Genomic DNA, 10,228 nt, shown 5'->3' on the forward strand with positions numbered 1-10,228 from the left:
CTAATTCATTAATTTACTAATTAATAAACTAAAGCATTGTGGAATTGTGATACATTAATTGCATTAATACAATAGTACCAAATCGGTAATCATACAATTCACAGGCTTACAAAAAATTCTTCTTGACATAGCCTTTTTTATCTCAAATTCTACAAATTCAAAGTTTCTTCTTTAGAAAATTACTCATATTAACTAGAAATTAAAAAGAATAATTTTTTTAAGAGTTTTGATCTTGAAATAGTGTTAAATATAAATGGAAATTTTATTCAAACATGTGAAGCAAGTTGCTTAACCAATTACTGTAGATTTTACATAAATTATTTGTACATCATAACTTATATTTTATCTTAATTCATATTTATTATAGCTTAAAAACATATTTTTAAATTAAATAATAAAGAAACTGTACTTACGTATTTAAATCATCCAGACATTTTAGCTTTTACAATTTTTGGTATATTTCTATGGATTTTTTTAATTTTTCCACATATTTTACCAATTGCGAAACTTCTAAACTTCTTATAGGCTATAAGCAATAAACATATCTACATAAAATAAATATATTGTAAAATGAAATTAAAAGGTATCTTGTATACCTATAATCTATATAAATTTTTACTATAATTATTTGATATACCTAAGTACTAGAAAAACCCAAGCTACACTAATACTGACTAAAACAGTATTACATTTAAATATTTGTCTTTACGTATTATATAATATATTTGAAATGATTACCAATATAAAATAATTTAAAGAAAAGATACCTAGTTTTCTATATATTTTTTTTAAATATAAAAAGTATGGTTTAGAACCTAAAAAAACTAAAATGATATAAAAATAATTAATATACTACGCGTAAAATAGACAATTATAAATATATTTGTCTATATGTATATTAATATTAATCTTAGGTAATTAAACAAAGCCGAAGGCAAGTTCTCTGCCGAAGGCAAGTTCTCTGCCGAAGGCGGCAAGTTCTCTGCCGAAGGCAAGTTCTTTGCCGAAGGCAAGTTCTCTACTATTGTACAACATCCATTGTAATAGCTAGCGAACGGGAGACTGGCCCGTCGCAGCTACTAAATGTGTAATTGGTTATTTTTATCAATAAACGATGGGGGCCGGAGGAGAAGTATTGGCACCATGGTTCCTCCTCCGGTTCTCGATACTAACGAAAAAAAAAAAAAAAAAAAAAAGGTAATTAAACAAATACATTATTGCCTTATTGGTATGAGAAATAATATATATTGATGTGTACTTTTATCAGGTGTATTGTTTATATTTAATTGATTAGGTTGAAATATCAAGAAGCGCTGATTAATGAAAAATTATAATAAAATAAAAACACCACTTAGGTACAGTTAATATTATTAAATATTTAACTATCAATTTTTTTAGTCTTAAGTATTATCGATTAATACTTCATAACAAATAACATTTTAACTAACCCATCAATAGGCAATAGCTAAAAACAACTATTTAGTCAATAATATTTCATATTCGACAACAGTGTATAGCTTTATCTATGATACACAAACTTTAAAAATGTAGAATGAATCCCAATAATAAACTGTTACATAACAATAATGTTTTATAATATTAATACATATTTTTTATTATAATTACATAAGTTAAAATGTGTTAATTTATCCAACCAAATGATTAAAGTTTTTTTTTATAATTTTCAATCAGCTTGAGATTATTTGTCGTAGTTTGCCTTTTAAAAGTACAGGTAATATTAAATGTTAAGGATTTAATTTTAAATAATATACAGGAAATCAGTCAATGCATAGAATATAAAATCACCACAATATGAGTATATTATATTAATGTCTATAATATTATTTATTATTCAAACAACTTAAGCGGATATATAGCGGCAAATGTAAGCCGGATATTATCATCTTAGAACATAGACATTAGACATCGTATACAATTGCATTCGAAAGTACCTATACAAAATAAAATTATAACACTCATGCTTGCCGTTTAATAGTTTGAATGACGTGTGTACAACAATCAACTTGTTGAGAAATTTCTCAACGTTTCCACTTTAAAATTAGTTAAAGGTGGCATTTAAATCAAATAAACATTGTTATTCAGCTAAAATTTTAAATTTTAATATTTATTACCTCTAGTCTTTGCACCTGCAATGGTTATATAGCTACCATTTTTATGGTTTTATAGATGCGTTATAGTATATTAATATAAAAATAACCATAGCACGTTACTTAAATATCTTCGAATCATAATTAATATGTATTTTACAATATGTAACTATGACAATACGAAAACCTCCCAAAAAATTGGTCAGAAGCATTTTACCATGGATCCAGTCCAAAAACATATTTATATTGATAAAAATAAATATAATACAATACTATGATAATACTAACATTTCTATTATTTTACTTGATGAGGTAATTGTGTATACAGACATTTTAGTAAATTAAATGGCTGAGGTATTAACTATTAATATTATATGGCCTTAAATTACTATTTGATATAAAAATTTATATTTGTTAAATTGTTAATTGATATATGTATGGTTTAAATATTTAATCTAAGTTCAATAAAACTAATTATTATAATAAAGTTTAGGAAATTAGAAAGTATTCAATTATTTTTCATGTAATCCCCATAATATACTACCTAATTCCAAAAAAAAAACTTTTTTTAAACTGAGTACCTAATTAAGTGAATAAGTTTTGTCCATATTAAATTTTAACTTATCTAATTATTAAATGTATGGTTTTTTTAATTGTTAACTTATACTAACTTATCGATTTTATGTTTAATTAACTTAACTTCAATATGAAAATATTGAAAATTAGGTAACTTTACTACCTTTTGTTTTTTAGCATCTCTGACTCAAAATTAGCAAGCCTAAAAATCTAAGCCATATTTCTTAATCTTAAAATAGATATTAAATTTTACATTAATTGTTTTATTTCAGAATTGTTTTTTGAAATATTTTATTTATAGATTAGGTAGATAATATTAACAGTTTCCATAGTTGAATGTCATTATGCTTAAAAAATAAGACAAACGTCACTCAACGAAGGGAAAAAATTGTAAATTACGCCTGGTATTTTTCAGGTAAAATTTCATGTGTAGTAAATTTCAACAGGGATTTTTCAGGTAGTATTTAATATTTTGTCTTCAATAAAAATATTTTTTTATAGTACCTAGTCTTTTAGCATTATCCAGAGGACACCAAGAGGAGCTAAATAATAATAAAAACTACGATTATAAGTTATCTGCATAGTAATGAGATCTCATCCTCACACATTCGGCTCTTGTAATAGTGTTTTCATTGTGTTGTTATTTTTCTATTTTTTCAATTTTTTTTTTTTTTAATTTGGTGTTTTCAATTTTATATATAAGGGTTTATTTATACTATTAATTGTAATGTAAAAATTTCAGATTGTAACTAATATTTTATCCATAAAATTATAAATATGAAGATCAGGTATTTAAAAGATTTTATTAAAATGAAAATGACCTAATATCAATATCAAAACGATTACAGTGAAAAATGTTCGGCTTATCCACCAATAAATGAACAACAGTATTTAAAATATTTATAATAGATATCGATGAATTCCAGCTAATTTAGATAGGTACTATGGGCACAATTTACTATACCTATTTTAGAAACCAAAAATCCCGGGTGAAATTTAGTATTATAATTTCGGTAAATTTATTATGTGACCTCAGTTATTTTAATAAACCAAAAAAGTAAATACAAATATAATATATAATACTATAAAAAAAAAAAAATGTTTTATCCAATATAAACATTTTTTTTAAACAACTCGGCAAGATAATAAATTGGTTAGTTTGTTGGGTACTTATATTAGTGTTGAACAAATTATTCTCCAAAACCCTAATAAGGTGGCAATGAAATACTGAAACGAGGAATGGTGGTATACGTGACTATGTTATTTCATCTCCTACACACGGAGATAGGTACATTTGATGTTTGGACCAGTTATACAACTAAATTATTCTAGCTAAAGATTGGAAAACTCGTCTTCATATCGTGCTTAAGTATAGTATACATATACGTTATAACTATAATATATTAACTATGCATTACTGCTTCACACCGCGTCACCGCTGCAGCAGCCTTGTATTAACCCACATGTTCTGTGAGATAAGTTAAAATCCTTTCTTCTGAGAGGGTAATAATACATTGAACCCATCGGTGGTCATCAGACACGTATTATCTGAAATGAAATAAAAATACACATCCTGACCCAATTTCTATTAATATTATAGGTAGATCATAAAACCACTTTGTTTATACGAAGTACCTATATACGTAACAATATTGACATAGTAATAATTTAATTCCCTAACACAAAACAAATTATAAATAGGTAAAGCCAAACTGATAATTAAACCGTTTTTGAACAGTTAAGTCTATATTAATGTGCATTTTATTTTTACAATAATTTTATACAGTTTATTAAATAATAATCTGCTTTACTTATTAAAACATTATTGTCTGCAAATGATTTTAGTATTCAAGAATAATTTCTTTGCAATCAAAAATCTTTTTTACAATACAAATGCCACTCATACTTATTTGATTAACGTATTATTGGTACTTACTTATAAGTCTTGTTATCACCTGTGTCTATAATTTAAGCCATCGTTTATTTATTATTTTTCATACAAATTTCATAGATTATGTAAGAATAAAAAGCGTATTTTATACTAGTTTGTTTAAAGTATCTAAGTAGGTTGGGCTAACTAAAATTTCTTATGATAAGGTTTTTTCTACCTACTTCAAAATAATGAGGGTTCCTGATTCCTTATAGCCTAAACTAGATACTTAGTACATACATGGTCAATTTGCATATATATGCTTATAACAGTTATAAAAATAAAATCAAAAGGAATGAACACTTTTTTTGGCCATATGATGATTCATTACCGTACCTACCAAAACCATAATTTTGATTTTTTAAATGATCTTCATAACGTACTACCTATTAACTTAATGTTATATTTAATTCAACTGTATATAGTTAGAAATGGCAAGCATAACGATAACTGTATACCACTTTATCATATACCGTGGCCTTAATATCTAATGATTTAAATGGCATTTATAAGATTCAGCAAAAAAATACTTGTTAGAAAGCCAGCACGTAGGCAGGAAAAATGAAAATAATAATATATTATAAAACATATTTGTGCACATAATGTAGGTACTTTAGAAATATTTTTTACTAAGCCGACAAATAAAGAAACTGTTGGCACTTCTAAACAATACTACTTTTGGTCTAATAGTAATATTATTTTCTAATATGTTATTATAACGTTGTTGTAAACTGTTAAATGGGAATGGTTGAAAATAAGAATTAACTACGTTTTATAATATATACATAATTTTTTTTTTATTGGGATTGAGGCATCTACAGCAACGGTCTTGCTTGGATGGAGGACTTATAATATTTATAATCATACTAAAATTACTTTTTAATTTATTAAGTATATACCTGGCTATACATGGCTGTATATGTTTATTTTTAAGGGTATATCTTATAATTTATGAAATAGATAAATATTTTTATATAAATAGTTTATAAAGTTTTTAAAAATATTTTAAATCCAGTGTTCTTTATATTGAGATTGTAGAATGTTGGAATCCTAACAATAACAATTGTAAATATAATATGAAAATGCGATGCTAGACAATTTGGATACACTTTAACGTAGCAACATTTAATAAGCTAATCAAGCAATCATAAAATTAAGGCTATGGATATAAATTAGAATATATTTTTTCTTTTTTATTCATAAAAAAATACCCCCGACGACACAGGCCATTGGAATACAATATTGTTTACATTGAGATCTTATTTTTAATGATACCTATTAAGACAAGATTTTTGTGCATATTTATAGAGGTTATTTATATTTTGTTTTGAAGGTTTGTTTATGTGATGAATTCGATGGTGGATGCTAGTGAGGATCTGTTGCATGCAAAGATTCTGAAAGGTGTTCCGGTAGTTTTGCGATCAACCATTGTTTAAAGAATGAACGAAATTCCCTCATTGTGTGTTTGATTGACAAACAGGTCACAGGTACCGCATGACGGACAAATTAGGGGCTCATTTTTGTTCATTAGATGACTATGCGCAATTTGTGTGTACCCGATCCTAAGTCTCGTTAGTATGACTTCGAACTTTTTTGGAAGGTCTATGGAATATGTCCATATGCACATATAGTTACATCTCTTTTGATTTCATAGAGTTTTGTGCAATTGTATTTCCAGTTTACATGCCACAAATTACAATGAAGTATTATTAGGCGTATTATATCTGGTTTCGATATTAGATAAACTGCTGTTGTTAACGATTCAAAATTGCATCTTTTTTACTGCCTTGCTAGTAAATTAGAATATATTCCTATTGTATATATCAATTTTATCACGATAAATCGAAATAATAACAATAATTGTTTGAAGTTTAAACCACTCGTGTCAATACGAATAATTAATTAAAAAGATAAAAATATTTATCTGTAAAAAAATATTACAATAAACTTAATCAACAAATAACATAATTTTATAGCTGACCAATATAGGTAATATTTAGTGTATATACCTACGTAGTTTATCGATAGTTTTTACTGCATACTTTTTACAATATGTTTTGCCTATGCCCAGTTTTCAATTAACCATTACGACGAGTGCGAAGTGACGATCGATGTGTTCTGCAGCAGGAAGAAGAAATTAAAATCTCTCGTATAGAGGTACCTACCTGTGTAATACAATGTAAACACGATATGGTCATTACTCGCTATAATCGATTTGCTTTCGTGAACTCTAGATATATTATCGGGTCGATGCTAATAATAAGGACACTATAAGCGGCAGTTTATAATATTGAAGAAACGTTGATTAAGGAATTAATAAATATACACACATTGTGTTTGTGTATAGGTACATCAAATTATTACATATATCATCGTTCATTATCATTGACTTTCCATTACCTACCTATTTAATATAATTGTCTTGTGAATTTTATGTATGAGTTATAGTGTAATTATACTATACTATAATAATACCTACACAATAAGTCATTTGCATTAAACGAATTGAGGTTACAGGTTTGTTGTTATATTACAAGACGCAGAGGTCCATTAAAAATTAAACAACGTTTATATTCATTTTAAAATATTATGATTAAAAACTAAATGACAATAACTAATTTTAACTGGGTCAAGTTGTTGTAGGTATTAAATTAAAGATTATAGGTATAGTTGATATTTGAATAATAATATAAGAAAAATATTTTTATTAATTTTAAATTTGGGAAACTCACTTTACAGTTGTATATGGTATGCTTCAGGTGTAGATACCTCATCATCCAGTAGATAGGTCACTATTTGGATGCGTTAAATTCGAATTCAAAAATAAACCATTGTACTTATACGAAAAACGATTCCGAACGAAGACAGGCCGTCAGCTTTTATTATTATTTGATAATTTATTTCTATACTAGTATAATAGTATAGTATAGTATAATACGGTTGGTTAAATTATTATTTTTTTACTAAAATATCATATTTATTATACATATTGTTATTAATTAATATAATATCGTATATCAGCATAATTATTATTGTTTTAATGTCAATATCGTTGATTATTGGTATTGAATAATAGTGTGAATAAATTAAAAATAGGCAATAGATAAAAACTAATCAGAATACTTAGGAAATATCATCGAGTTATTTAATTATTCGGATAGGTGGAGTCGACGCTACCTTTTGCGAGGCTCTAGGCAAAACTTATTCAACCAATAACCATAATCACCTACTTATCTATAGTCTACAGACTATACGATTTCCATACAAATATTTTTAAATGTAAATTTTAAGCGCGACGCCCTTGATTGCGCGAGGCTTCAGACAAATTCCTAGTTTACCTCAACCCCCCAACATTAACGCCGTCAATGCAGATAGGAAAATACAAAAAATATATAAATCATAATAGAATTTAATATGTTAATAAATACCTACCAGTAATAAAAATAAATTATACACTATTGTAATATTTGAATTTATAACAGGTAAATAGTAAATACATTTATTTATCATAAGTGGTATTAATTATAATGTACAGCTATTGATTTATTCCTAATTTTTATGAAAATATTCAATATATAATATGTATATCTAATTATCTAAAGTATACCTACTGTATACTTATAATATATATTTAATTGCTTATTTTTATGTTTATATATTTATTTATTTACATTAATTGGGCGAATAATTGATAATTATTGAATTATAGATGGAAGTACGTTATTTCCTATATCATTCAAATATTAGTTTTTAGGTACATGTACCTCATGAACGTCGTAATAAGAAAAATAAATAACTACCATTTGACAACACTTATTAGAACAACAGACATATAATATCGATGTCGTTAAAAATATTATTAATATAATTTTTTCTTAGAACAATATCAATATTCTAATTATAGCTTCTAATAAAATTAAATAAAAAAATATTAAACTATGTCAAACATTAAGCTTTCCTGTATTCAATATTTGAACAATACTGTACCTACCTATTATCTACATAATAAATATACATATTATAGGTTCGTATGCACTGTACAAGTTCGTTTGTACACATTTGAATTCACAATACCTATAACTTATATATGCATTATTTTCGTTTTCCCTATTTACAAATATTATGTAATAACAATTGGCTACTCGTTTTGCACAAAACTATGAATTTTCTTGTCCGTTTTTTTTTTGGTAGAATGTTTGAACTTATATTAAATGTTGTGATTTTCACATACAATAAATCATTGAAAACGTTGTCTCTACAATCCACTTGAAGCAGATTTTCACAGCATATTGGGAAACATTTTAAATTACAAATAAACAACATTTATATACCTAGGTAATAATTTTAAGAATTACATTTTGAGAGAAATAGGACATGAAATATGTGTCCTAAATCAGTATAAACCAATTAATAGGTGTATACCAGCAGATGTAATAAGCGGTAGCGGTATCATATTATGAGTCGTAGGTAATCAAAACATTTACTGTTATACAGTATTAAGCAGGTCGATATTTTAAGACAAAAATGTGACCTTAATTTAACCGCCCAAATATCGGTTATAATTTCTAAAAATGAAATATATGACTCTAGTGAATTTTCGATTTCATGGCCATGCATTTCATATTCCTGCACTGTTCATTATCCCTTCATTATCGAAAGAAGAAATTATCACCCACTTCTTAATTCTCTGATAAAGGATATTGTTTTATATATTTTTATGTATAGTTAAATATTAAATATGAAATAAATTAAAATTATAAATCGTTTTAATAAACAGACGCGGACTGGCTGGGATGCTGGGAGCCTGGGATTCTACTTTCTACAGCATCCCTTGCCCTAAAATACATCTTATCTAATTTGTTTTTGATCTAATATTATACAATTTTGTTTGAATGCTTGTTGTAACTTGGTACATGTTAACGTTTTTTACGTATTTTATTAAAACAAAATAAAATATTTTAATATTTTATAAATAATTTACATACCTATTTTAAATTTTCCTCAAACATTTTTGTTATTTGCCTTTTAAATTATATAACATACCATGCTCTTTTTACCAATCCGTAACTGGTAAAAAAATATGATAATATATTATTGATGTTTATAATAATTTTAAATTAAAATATAATATACATATTTTTACCATACTTTAATAAATTATTGTCTTCATATTATTAATATTAGGAGTGTTGCATAAAAAATATTAGAATACAAACAATTTGTGTCACAATTTAATTCATGGTATACCTATACTCCGGTCTCCGACGCATTCCTAAGACAAATAGCATAAACATTATAATATTTAAAAACGAGTACCTACATAATTTTAATATTTGGAGAAAAATAAATACGATTCTAATCCAAACAAAATATTGGAAGGAAAATGGAAAGCACTTAAGTGTCTATCGTTCTTTTTTTAGGGGGGGGGGGAGGGGTAATGGAGAAAATTGAATCTCATTTTTTGAGGAAAGTCGTGGTCCCACCCTATTCTATGTATGATTGTCGACAAGATTCTGGTTCCTTCGAAAATCATCGTCGCGGTATAATATAACATTATAATAATAGTCATAATGATCGTAGCAGTGGTACAGCAGCCTCGATATATACCAATATA

The sequence above is a fragment of the Diuraphis noxia genome, unplaced genomic scaffold, assembly GCF_037042655.1.
Source record: "Diuraphis noxia isolate RWA-SAM2 unplaced genomic scaffold, SU_Dnox_SAM2 contig0003, whole genome shotgun sequence".
NCBI classification, from domain to species: Eukaryota; Metazoa; Arthropoda; class Insecta; order Hemiptera; family Aphididae; genus Diuraphis; species Diuraphis noxia.